This window comes from Poromitra crassiceps (genome assembly GCF_964638095.1).
Source record: "Poromitra crassiceps genome assembly, chromosome: 13".
Lineage (NCBI taxonomy): Eukaryota > Metazoa > Chordata > Actinopteri > Beryciformes > Melamphaidae > Poromitra > Poromitra crassiceps.
The window spans coordinates 24,172,130-24,185,963 of record NC_139644.1 but is presented as its reverse complement, the minus strand read 5'-3'; the positions used below and the strand labels follow the sequence as shown (position 1 = coordinate 24,185,963).

Sequence of the window (13,834 nt, the reverse complement as noted above, 5' to 3'; positions counted from 1 at the left end):
ACTTGAAAGAAGAAGAAGAACCAGGTCTAGAGTGAGACCATCCAACTGCGAGAGGCAGCAATGTGCCGCAAGGCATTCGGTCTGCCGGAAAGCCATTTGAAGAAGAAGAAGACACAATGACTGAGTTGTGGGAAACTTCCCCAGCCGTGGCTGAGACACCAGAGATCAAGCTCTTTGGGAAGTGGAGCACTGACGATGTCCAGATCAATGACATCTCCCTGCAGGATTACATTGCTGTGAAAGAGATGTACACCAAGTATCTGCCACACTCTGGAGGACGTTATGCCGTCAAGCATTTCCGTAAGGATCATCATGGACCAACTCCATGATGATGCACGGCTGCAACAACGGCAAGAAGCTGATGACCGTGCGCATCGTCAAGCACACCTTTGAGATCATCCACCTGCTGACCGGGGAGAACCGCCTCCAGGTCCTGATCAATGCCATCATCAACAGTGGACCCCCGTGAGGACTCCACCCGTATCAGTCGAGCTGGTAACGTCAGGAGGCAGGCTGTGGATGTGTTCCCCCTCCGCAGAGTCAACCAGGACATCTGGCTGCTGTACACAGGAGCAAGATAAGCTGCTTTCAGGAACATCAAGACCATCGGCGAGTGCCTGGCTGATGAGCTGAAGAAGAAGAAGGACGAGTTGGAGTGGCCAAGTCCAACTGTTAAATGTTTGTTAAAAAAACACACACAAAATACATTTGAAGAAATAGACGGTGGTTGAACTCAACTTCCACAATCCTATGACATCAGTGATTTCATAGACATTATGACAGCCTCCCACTGATGATGGGAGGCTGTCTGTCTGTCTGTCTGTCTGTCTGTCTGTCTGTTCTTTTATGAGCTGCACTTGGTTATTCATAACATGCATTGTAAGCACTGTATGCACAGGGTGACTCCCAATAGTCACTTTCCACTCTAATCGACCTCTAGTTTGTTTCATGTCTATGAGACGAGAGGAGGCAGAATCTTAAGTATTAATTGATTTTTGAATAAGCATACATTTACTTTTAAACAGAACACACGGGTGCCGCACGCGTCTTAATTGATTTGAGTAATGAACAAGGACATGCGTTCTGTCGTTTGACTCAAGGTCACTTTGCCATGGCAGTCTTAAGCTGTGTCCCGTGCTCTTCTTAAAAGGACCAACTTACCATGAAAGTGCATCTGGGCCGAGGTGAGAAGGTAGCTGCTGTAACTAATGGGCTTATTTAATTCAATTTATTTCTTCAGCCCCTGCATCATATATGAGACATGCTGGCCACTGTAAGATTGAGGGCTCTTCATGAAAGAAAGAGAGATTACCCTCCCTTTCAAAAGGGCAATATACACTCTCATGTCATGCTGGATTTTCATGCGTGGATAGCAGGATGTATAAATCTGCAGAACTAAATGAATATAGGTTTGTGGAGAAATGGAGCTCTCAAGCTTATTTCTTACAAGCCTTCTAATCAGCGTCACGCTGGGGCTATGCTCCATGGGAATCGGTAATAAATGAGGGCTTTGTAAACATGTCCACCGCTGGATGACAGAGAGCAATGTTTTCAAATGAGTCAAATATGGCAGCCAGGCAGGCGTCTGCACTCACCTACCACCGCAGAGACCTGGGTTCAACACCCATTCAGAAACAATTGGCCATGTCTGCGGGTGGGAAGCCGGTGGGGTATCAGTCCTGGTCGCTGCACTGTTGCCACCTCCGGGTGGTCTGGTGTGAGATCTGGTGTGTGTGTGTGTGTGTGTGTGTGTGGGGGGGGGGGGGGGGGGGAGGGGGGTCACTCCAGCATATTTAATATTTTGCCAGGTCAATGTTTAACATTCATGCCCATGTCACCCCCACAATCCATTATGTATTTATATGGATTGTGTATGGCATTCTGTTTTCCCTCATTAGCATATTACAATAATTAATTAATCTTAATACCATTCTGGTGGTCACACGTCAGACCATATCTGCTTCTTGCCACATTGTCTCCAATTAAAAGTTTCAAAATTCCTGATCCAATCGGTAGAATACAAAATGAAGCAATCCCAGCGCCAGCTGCAGCTGGTTGTGTTGTCTCAGCTCATGGATTTTCTTTCTCTTAAATCTGTTTTGTAATACACCTACTTTTTACAGGACTAAACATGTACACACTGTACCTTGGGTAAACTCAACAAATGCTTCAGGGTTTTGAAAATTAATGTGCCGTGATAATTAGTTAAGCAACGGAGCGATGCCAGAGGAAGGAATTTCACACCTTGAGTTTAATAATATATAGTTTAATTTGCCAGGTTGTAATGGGCATATGTTTCTTCATCTTATTTCATGGTTCCAGTCTTGTTTAGCTCATTCTATCGTTTTAAACAGATGGATCAGCACACACTTGCCCAATGTATTTGTTTTTGGGATATGATGGTTTGAAAGAATCTATTTTAATCGGTTCTGTTTCTCATGGTTGTTATAGACGCTTAATGTTATTTCAAGTTAGTTCTTTGATAGCAGGCTTGCACTTCTCCTAGATTATACAGCAAATGCATACAGTACTGTATATGAGGCAACCTTAAAGGAACAGTTAACCAAAATGAAAATTCAGTCTATCTCACCCCCATACCGATGGAAGGTCAGGTGACGTTTTTTAGTCCACAAAACATGTCTGGATTTTTCTAGGGAAACAGTTACAGCATTCTCCTAAACAACTGAAGTGAATGGTGACCGACAGTGTCAATTCTGCCAGCTAGAATGAAAAGCAGAAGGGTTCTCCTGAGGACCAGGATCGAGAAGCACCTCCAACACAAGGTTTTAGCGACACGTCTAGTCTAATTTCTTCCCAATAGTTCAACGCCCCCCTTAAAAACAAATTATTTAATACAGTGGTTCCCAACCTACGGTAGGTGGTACTTGCGCCCCCTGCTGGTGGTACTTGGAAGGCTCTGTGAAAAAAAAAAAAAAAAAAAAAAACATTTTTTTGCTAAATCCATGGTGGTCATTAGTAGTAGTTTTCAAACATGTGAAAGTGAAATAATAATAATAATTATTATTAATATTATTGGCAGTGTTATTGGCAGAGAGATAGAGACTCTACAGCTGCTATTTTGTTCAGTGTTCTAATTTGCTGTGTGTGAAAGAGAGAGAGACACTGTACAGTTGATATTTTGTTGACAATGTTCTGATTTGCTGTGTGTGAGAGAGAGAGGGACTACAACTCAGTGTTCTAATTTGGTGTGTGTGTGTGTGAGAGAGAGAGAGAGGGAGGGAGAGAAAGAGAGACACTGTACAGTTGATATGTTGTTCAAAATGTTCCAATTTGCTGTGTATGTGTGTGTGTGTGTGAGAGAGAGAGAGAGAGAGAGAGAGAGAGAGAGAGACACACACACTGTACAGTTGATATGTATTGTTTGTTTACAATAAATACTGTTATTTGGAATAAATTTGCCTCCTGCGTGAACTGTGCATAGCTGAATAGACTGTATTTTAACGTCGGTCATATGGTGGTACTTGGAGAGCCAACTACTTTCTCAGGTGGTACTTGGTGTAAAAAGGTTGGGAACCACTGATTTAATACATTTGTTTATAAAGGCAGCCTGAAAGATATCATCAAAAAACAACAAAGTATTTTCTAATTTCCTTTGAGAAAATGTGTTGACTTTACAGAGTTACAGAGGAATATCTGCAGTAATAATGAATCACAAGGGGTTAATTGTGCAGAGACTGACATCAGAGAGCCGTGCACTTGGCCTTGAATATAAATGGTAACCCACAGAGTCAGACAAAGACCTTTCTCCACATGGCTCCATGGCTTTTTGTTATAAGTCATCTGTCCTTTTTTCTTTTTTACCTGTGCAAGAACAAGTTGAAAGGCACATCAATGTCCACCACAGGTTCTGTCCATTTTTGAAAGTCACCAGAGAAATCGTGGTGTGAAAATGAATGTAATCATCCAACCTCCTGTGGTTGAGAAGCAATTAAACAAAGATAATGTCAGGTCTTTTAGATATGTAAAGCAGGGATAGATCCATGTCTTCCAACTACATTAGAACAACAACTTTATTTTTGCTTACAGTATGACCCCACTTTGACATCACAACACTGATCCCAGACCTTTTTTGTTTAGCTCAAATTCATTTGTTTTCAATCATGTAATAGTAATACTATGTTGCAAGTAAATGTTTATTTTTGACCACATCGCTATTTCATGTATTATTGTTGATGGCAGCCAGAGGCAGAATAGGCCTGACGAGCCACAGAAGTTCCCAAAGAAAGTCTCAAAATCAATGTCAGAGTCTAAGTTTTGCCTTAAATGACCTCACAGATTATTTCATTTTTTGAGCAGGAGATAGAGATAGAACTTTGGCATCCATGCATATTTTATGTAGTCTCGGCTCCCAGACAATTGGAGAGCTCTGCCTACCAATTATCTGGGAACTCCTTGTCAAAAATAGTTGCTTGAACGGCAGCTCTTTGTCAAGTTACCGGCAATTACGCTTTCCCCCCATTATCCTCCGTAGTCAAACAAACAGGATATACAGCGAATCACCTTGTAACACGGAGATAACTTTTTAAAACATTGAACTGTTTGATTCCGTTTTATCCGTTTACAAGCACACAACTTCTGCATGTCACCGCCCCTTCTGCATCAAGGGCCGCCCCTAAAGACCCTAACCCTTTTCTTTCTAACTCTCAAAATGTTTCCACACAGTTTTAACAAAGGCTGGGAGAAAGTTCTGCCTCTAGTTGAACGACGCGGATGGAGACTGAGAACTGAGTCTATATTTTATGTGCTGAAAAACCAATACATTACTGTATATTCTGGAAACAATGAAATGTATACATACTGTACAGTGTCATGGAGAGTGCAAGCCTTAGAATAGACAGGATCACTTTATAATATGCTTACATTCAACATTCCCTCTGTCCATTTAGGCAGCATGGTTGCAGCTGTATACAGTAAGATATGGTAAGGTTCCAGCAGTGGATCAGTATATCATGAAGTAGACAGTCGACTGAATAGCATGAGTTACATTAAATAAATAAACCACGCACATTATAGAAGATAGGCATAATTTCTGAGAGTGAATAAAAGTATAGTGAGCAATTTTCAAACGCTGGGAGTTTACAGAGAGTGAAGGGTGGTGAGGAGGATTCAAGAGATTGCATGCATAGGAGTGTTAGGAGTGCTGGCTGCATACAGTGCCAGCTCTTGGGAAGGAACTGTTGAGGTGACACATCTTGTCTTCCAGAGGAGCATTTCTGGTGCAGATGGTTGTCTGCGTGTGTGCATTGTGGATGGAAATTGACCAAATCAACATACATGTAAAGTCTTTGCAACAACAGCAAACATATCATCAGGCAGATAGTCAAATGAAATAAGAATCTTCTATTCCGAATACCCAGTGTTATACAAAGTGAAACTTTGTAGAAAGGTTGGTCATGGGCCAATAAGCCCCAAACGCACTGGGAGCGTCTGACGCTCGCGGTTGGAAGCACACCCGTTGTTTTAAATGGCCGAACGCGCACCAAGAGTGTTCTGATACGCGTCAAACTGCCTTGACGCCTGTACTCCGAACCGGTTTCGATTTTGGAGCGTCAAATGAGGATCCCGCAGGGACCAAAGTGCTCTGAGACCAACCCCCCCCCCCCCTCTCTCTCTCTCTCTCCACACAGCGACTTTCATCCCCGCCATCATATCTAACAAATCACACGCAGTTTAAATATAGCAAGTAGCCTATGTAAAATATAACGCTACACTACACTATAGCAAGACTGTCTGATCAAAGTGAGAATGCTCTTCTAAACACATCGGCTACTAAAATATATTTCCCTGCATCTCATGATGAGATGAGTTTAGATGGGTAAAAAGTTTGGACAGACTGCTTCATTTTCTCATCTTCCTGCATCACTGCATGGCAGACAGGTAGGACGATTAACAGCGGTGCAAAACTACGATATAACAACTTTTTATTTATCGGTCATTGTGCCTGCCTACATATAAATTAGTGGCCTTTCCCCCCCAAAATCCTGCTGGTTCTGTCATTCTGTGATGTACACCATTTCAGATCTGATGCTTGCAGCACGCTATTCACCATATTATGTAGCCCCGCCCACTTGACCCAGTTGTGTTATGACTTCCTGTTCAAAACACCGTCTGTTTTACCTGGTCTGGTCACTAGTACTGTACTGTCACAGGAAGTGTAAACACAATAGGAAGTAAGTGGCTGAGCCCTTTGTTGGAACATAACGTGAATAGGGGCAGAAATTGAAGCACGTCAAGTTTCGCTCCCAGTGTGTTTGAGACTTTAGAACTGTCCATGCTCACTAGCCTAGGGGGCATGGCCAATCAATCACAAAAGTGACTTCCAAACAGATTCACATAACAGTACAAAGCTTTATAGAAAGGTTTGGCGGGGGTCTGCACTCTACTGAGTGCCATATGCTGTAATGGCAGTGGGATCAAACATTTCAGATGAGTCAATGGGACATTTTTTATCCTATAAGGTCCTAAAGCAAAATGTATGCTGTATGCATTATCACAGCCACAATTATCGTAAGAAAAAAAATCAAAACTCCAAAATGCCCCTACATCACACATTTCCCACACATAGCTTCACATAATAACACACTACACATTTCTGTGCTGCTATAATAGGGGTGAGGTTTTTACCAATTGCTGCCAACCCCAAACCAAACAGATGTCATCATTGATGCAAATAACACTGCTACAATGAATGTTTGTGTGCATGTGCGTGCGTGCGTGCGTGTGTGTATGAGTGTGAAAAATGCCAATTTCCTTTCAACCATCAGACGGGAGACAAAATGGTCTGGCAAGCGGTTGTTTTCAGAGACATTGGCTTTGTGTCACAATATGCAACACTTTACAATGTTGAACAAAGAGCATGCTGCAGCTGCATGGTTCTGTGTGGCCACAGGATAGATGATGGTGGACTGATGATAGCTGCCTGTGTATGAGAGAAGCCTCTGGCTGTGATGCCAGCCTCCTCCATGCCAGCAGTGTTGTGGTATGTTTGTTTTGGAGAGGGTTCAGTTCCTTAGTCTTTATAGCTGCAGTCCCTAATGCCTTGATTTAATGCACTCTCAGAGGTCAGATATTTTGCTGGCAGCCACAGACCACTTCCTTCAACACCGCCCCGTTAATAACAGCAAATAAATCAGGGCCACACTGTGAATTTTCTCCCTTGCAAATTGGAGCTATTTGGACGTGTTATGGAGACATCTTTATCACAGAGAGGAAGTATATCGCCAAACGCTGTTTACGCCTCAATCACAAGTCCAAAACATGTGGTCCATGTCCAAATTAATTAAAGGTACTATTCCCCATGGGATAGCTACATTTGCATTCCATTAGAAATTCTCGGAGGGCCTCTAATTGATTTGTGGAAGATTCATAAGCCCATGTAATGTTCAGTCACTCAACAAACTCCTCAACAACTGATTCTTTCCTTTTCGTGGAGGGGATGAACAAATTTTGTTTTCTGTATTTTTCAGTTTCATGACAGAATGCAATAAAAAGTGCATTGATCCCTGATCAACCCTTGGTGAATGTACATTTTGCACTGCGCATAACACAACTAACACAACAGTAAACCTGCCCATATACAGTACTGTACATGCAACTCAACAGATTGGTAAGGAAAGCTAACCTGTATGAAATGGAACAAAAGCTAGAATGTGTAATTCTCAGAGAGCAGTTCTGTGCCAGGAATATGGATTTGCAGCAGCCTGCTTTCTGCACAAACACCAGATTTCCTTTCATCAAATGATACGGATGTGGTCAGACAGAATACTTATTATTGTTGTCAGCATGGGTTTATCTTGATGCAGCCCGGAATAATCAACTGCACCCAGCAAGCATATTCTATTTTATTCAAGTGCAAATTTGCAGTCAAAATCCTTGCATGCGTTTTTGAAGGTGAGCTTTAAGTAATGCTAACTACCGTATCCATGCTTTATCTTTTAAAACGAGCCGTTTCATTCCATACAAATTACTTATTATCCTGACACAACTTGTTGAGACCATCGTTTGACTCAGCTGTGATACTAAATGCTCGTCTCTATAGACCAAATCACCGTGACGTCACCATGTAAACAAATTTACTTCCGGGTACCACTTGGGGAAGGCGGCAGGTTTAAATGTGCGTGTTGTCAAATAAATGCTGTCAAACCCTCGCTGTTTTCGGCCGACTACTTTCAATTTAAATGGTTAAACGGTTGGTAAACATGCTTGTCCGACGTATCTAGCCTTTCTTCTGTGTTTGTTTTATGTAGTGTTAGCTAGCTAATAATGTTTGTTTGTCTGTCAAACTCGCTGTTTTTTTGCAGACGTTAACGTTACAGACTCTTTCTCGCCGAGAAGAGCCTGGTGACGCGAGGTTATTACAGACAGAGCTACTGACGCCAAGTTAATTTAATTTAGCTTCAAGTCTACTCTGGTCTGGTCCAACAGGTAAATTAGCTAGTCTGGTCTCCACTAACGTTAGTGAAAGTGTTGTTATGAATGATATTAAACAACAACACAACACGGACGAACCATTTTTGTCTTCTTTGTCTGTTTTTGTCTTCAACACGTCAGTTTGTGCCGTCCACCGCCATTATAATGTGTGGACCTCAGGGGTACCCGGAAGTAAATATAAACAACCCGCTGATTTGGTCTATAGCTCATTCATTTTATATCAGCACCTCCTGCTGTAACTTTCAAGTTATTCGAAAGTACAGCTTTTGGAAATGGGCCACCAGTCCACTGAGGGAGAGATGGCTTAACCAATGATGTTCACCTTTTCCTACATCTGAAGGACTCGTACAGTATATATGGACAGGAGATGCTTAGAAGGTATGAGGTCCAGCACTACTGCGGTCATAAATTAAACATGTCATAGCGCAACATATTCTACCATTAGGGATTTGTATTAGGTAGAAATCTCTGGCAGTGTTGAGTCACTGAGGTCAAGTCTGCATGTACAAGGTGACATATTGTACTTCCAGATACATTGGGGACGTAAACCTCTCCTCAGGCCTTCTATTAGTGCTCATGATTTACACAATTGCCAGTGACAAAAAGATAAAATAAAAATAGAAATACACAAGGCAGCAGTTCTTTGCTGTCATCTATATTGTTTATATTCCATTAATTTCCCACAGCCTTCTCCCTTTCACTTTTCACATGAAAGCATAAAACTGCTCCAGGCTCCTCTCAACGGTTCATGCCGTCCATACTGCAGCACTGAGACGCACAGGCCATATTCACAGGAGACTATAAATACTTCCCAAGAGTACAGGAGTCTGTCTCAAAACATAGCATTACACAGGGCATCGCTGTTTGCGGTTGGAGAGGTTTTTATCATAATTATGATTTTGGGAAAATGCATTTTGCCAAGAGTAGAATATTAATTTCACCTCTTTTCGAAATGAAGCTGAAATAATCAAAGACTTAGCTTTAATTACACACATGAACAAAGGAATCTTGTTAATGGTGATAAACACCATCAAAGTTACTTCATGCAAATAGGATCCTTGGAGAATAATTGTGTGTGGTGTGTGTGTGTGTGTGTGTGTGTGTGTGTGTGTGTGTGTGTGTGTGTGTGTGTGTGTGTGTGTGTGTGTGTATGCACGCGTGCATGCGTGTCTGTCTGTCTGTCTGTCTGTCTGTGTGTGTATGTGCATGCGTGTGTAGTAACAATACAGTATGTTTTGATTATGCTGAATGAAGACAATATTTTGTAGATGGAAAGCCAGTGACTCTGATGATTCATGCTGTTCTCAAGGAAAAACCTGACATGTTGGCCTGCCCCAGTGAATAATCAACATCATTACCCATTCAATTTTTTTCTCCCTTTGCTATTAAAAATGAACAGTATAGCTGCACTATAGCACACACTATAACACTATAACACTATAGCTGCACTTGGCAGCAACTTGGTCTTGATTTGCAAGGGAACCAATGAAATGCTTTGGCGGGGGCGGGCATTCTCTCAGAAGATGTGTAAATTATGCAGAAACCAACTATTCCAATATTTATCACTATATGTGAATATTATTTAATGCATATGTGGGGAAGCTGTGTGATTACACGAGTTACAATACACATCCATACTTTAATAATATGCTTGATGGCTGCTACATTGTGTTTTTTCCTGAATAAACGTTAGCTTTTGCATCACAGTGACAATATCCAATTATCAAATTCTCAGTTGTTCAATAGAAATAATCTCATTAAATCTCTGCAGTCAACTTAAGTGAATGCTAAGAACACAATTGGGAGAGCGAGAGTGACTAGCTCTTATGTTTTCTTTTTCATGCTGAAAGTAAATGATGCACCGACGCATTGTTTATGCACACAGGCCCCGTTCCAGCATTCTGCTCACAAAGACATCTGCATTCATTGGCAACACCAACATGGAGACACAGCAAACACATATCTCTCTCCCTCTGTCCACGATGCAAATAATAGCCCGGGATGGGAAAAGCAAAGCGAGCTGTCTTTCAAGTCTCATCCCCTTTGGTTCTGACGCCAAATTCAGTTGAGCTGTGGAGTGTTTAACCTCTCCGCCCCTGCCTGGTTCCCCAAGGCTCCGGCAGGAATATCCCCACTCAAATTAATGCAGTAGTGAAGCCGCGATTGAGGGAGTAAATGAAGGCTTGTGAATGACGGTCAGATAATCGGGTTCTGCTGGAGCTGATCTGGGGGACAGGAATGGATTGGGAGTGGTGGGGTGCAGGGAGGCTTACTCAGCAGAAGAACCCATTTGAAGTAGACGCGCATATATAGCCCCCCTGCTTGTGCTCTTATAATAGCCCTTTAGTACACTCTTAAGTGACTTACAAGATAGATTGCGTGTGGCTTACCTGTTTTGAAAGTTACTCTTCAGCTGTGCTGTCAGCGGCTCCGGCGCAAAGTGCTGTCCATGCTGGAGGGGAAAAGGGGGGGGGGGGGGGGGGTGCTGTTAAATGGTGCACCTTGGCGAGGGCCCTGTTTACCCAGGAGCCACTCAGCGCACTGACACATGCTTTCACTTTGACTAATAAATCATTGAAGGTCTGATGTGCATCGATGGGAATGCGGTGTCAGTTTTGATACTTGATTAGCATTTCTGTCACTTCGCCTTACGTTTAACATAACTCCAGCTGTGCAACTCAATTCGCACTGCCCATGGCATGACAATGACAAGCCGCTCCTCAAAATGACAGTCTGTCATCGCAACGTGTAGAAAATGTGCAATTTCACTGGATATTTGGGACAAATAAGGTGTATTTGGATCGGGTATGCAATATTTTAAGAGGTGTCTACATTCTGTAATGTACAGTATAACCTGCTCATTGGCTATATCAGTTATATCCTCTGGGTGCAATGAGGTGCATTTGATTTATCTATAATGGAAACAGGAAGGCTCATTGTACACCAGAAAAAGAGATGGGAGAAATTGAAAATGAAACTCATTTTTATGTTTTATTGTCCTTTATATGATGCGCCGAGGAAAGCACTGTCTCGCAAAATTACTTTTATTTCTGATCATTTCTTTTGGATGGATGAGAATGAAAGTATTGAGATATGCCTAAGAAAAGGTGCATTCTGCACATGATGTGGTATACTTCATCTGAGGGATGAAAGCAACATACATGTATAGGACACAGTTGGATCAGGACACAGTATCAACCAAAACATTTAAACTCAGGTATTATTCTTTTCCACCAAGTAAAAGGCAACAAACAACCATGTAGGCTAGATGCACATTGTGTTGTTAGGAAAAACAAACCCACTTTGACTTCATCCAATGTGGACATGACTTCATTTTCAAAGATAGAGAACAATTCTGCAATTTCCCCAACCCACAAACACAACCCCTAAATCTTGAGACCTTGAGTGCCTTTTCTTTGCCAAGCTGAGCATAATAATAATTAGACCTAATTTGCCAACATCCCTGTTAATTGGTCAAATAAGAAGTCCAAAAATGTACTAGATCCTCATGATTTGCCTGTAAAATGTAAAATAAAAGCCAAAACCTTTAAGCTATACATATCATAATAACAGAATACAGAATAATTCAATTGAATTTATAGAATGGTGAAACTTTGGAGATTCAGCTTAGATTTCAGCTAAACATATATGTACATATTTGGCCATGCCATAATAAGACAACAGTTATGTTCAAAATGTATTATTGCTACAATAACCATACAAACATTTACTCTGCGGAGTTGCTACATGTAGGCTAACTAAGCTAACTTTTTCTATGTAGAAAAACAAACTGGAAGTGCAGTTTCTGAGAGCTTGTGCAATAATCACGTTTCAAACTCCGAGCCAGTCTGCGAGCCTTTGTCTCACCAAGATCCTGCATGTTCTGCCATGTTTTATGATAAGAATTTCTCCAGACCTCCATCTTCTGAGCTGGACGGAGATTAAGTACACCTAGCTAATACCAGATAGGACCAATTTTGCCTCCAGAACAGCCTGAATTCTTCAAGGCATGAATTTAACTAGGTGATGGAAACGTTCTACAGCAGAGTTGATACTGTAGCTTCACACAGTTCCTGCAGAGTTTTTGGAAGGGCATTAATGCGACAAACATCCTGTTCCACCTCCTGAAGCTGCTCTAACGGGCTCAGATGATGACAGCACAGGGTTAGCCGAGCCTTTGGAGGAAACCAAAGTCACTATCATGTTTCTAGAACCATCTTGAGGATGATTTATTATCCTGCTGGATTGGTCTTGTGCCATCTCGCACGAGCTGCACAACAACCGGAAGATGGCCACACTCCCATGCGGTGACTTTTATGGTCGATGGTATATTGTGGCCATGAAGGGACGAACCTGGTCAGCAACAATGTCTGAGTATGCTGGGGTGTCTCAGTTGGTACTGAGAGGCTAATATGTGTTAAGGAAACTTTCCCATTACACCACCAGCAGCAGATGACTGTATTGTTGATGCCAGGTAGGTGTTGTGCTGTTTCCAACCCTGCCCCCAGCATGACACAAGCCATGATTCATCAACCAAGAGACATGTTTCCACACTTCACTCGTCCAGTTTGGTTTTGATCACATGCACAGAGTGGCTTCATATTCTTGGTTTTAGCTGCTATAAAACCTGCTCTTTCCTGCTCTGTAGCCCCATCCACTACAAGGTTCACTGAATTGTGAGTTTGCAAATTACTGTCTGAGCTTCTTATTATCTTTACTTGTATATAGAAAATTGAGGATGTGATACTTGGAGCTGCGATTTGAGCTGTATCGAGATGCATCATGGAATCGAATCGTTAACAGATGAATCTAATCTAATCGTAATCTAATCATGAGGCCAGTGAAGATTCACAGCCGAGGCACCAGGCGAAGCACAACCCTTAGCTGTGATATAATGAGCATATGTCGTTGTATATATTTATATATACATACATACATATATATATATATATGGGGGTCTTCATTTTACTTTTAGACGATTTAGAAAGATTCGATTTAATGTATTAGTGACCTTGGGATTTAACTTTGGTTTAATTGAAGCAATTGCTTGGGCCAAATTTTAACACACACAGTTAATATGGTAATGAGAAAATATGTTAATATCCACCTTCATCCTTGTCCTCATTTATCCTGAGTATAGTGATACCTGTCTGCCTGCTGCATCCCTCCTTATAGAAGCTGTGATGAGGACTATTCACCTAATGTTCAGACGCGGGGGTGTGCCAAATTCTTCCGGGTCGTGTTAACACTTCCGGCGGTCACGGCGCCAAATACAAAAGAACGTCAAAGGAAGAAAGTTGTTTTTGTAGCGGACAGTGCTGGGGGTAAAACAAAGAACGTAGCCTACTACTTTGAGCTCGATACACAGCAAGCAAGCGGAGTA

General features: G+C 41.9%; 1 protein-coding gene and 1 pseudogene across 2 annotated transcripts in view; both read left to right on the top strand.

Moving 5' to 3' along the window:
- hs3st4 (heparan sulfate (glucosamine) 3-O-sulfotransferase 4) overlaps positions 1–13,834 on the top strand; it is a gene marked incomplete at its 3' end in the record, with an annotated part of 107,611 nt that overhangs the window by 15,533 nt on the left and 78,244 nt on the right. The window lies entirely within an intron of this gene.
- Positions 117–13,834, top strand: part of LOC310787809 (small ribosomal subunit protein uS7 pseudogene) — a 52,998-nt pseudogene continuing 39,280 nt past the window's right edge. The window contains exon 1 of the transcript in view: positions 117–649. The product of the transcript in view is annotated as a small ribosomal subunit protein uS7 pseudogene (transcript). The remainder of the gene's footprint in view (positions 650–13,834) is intronic.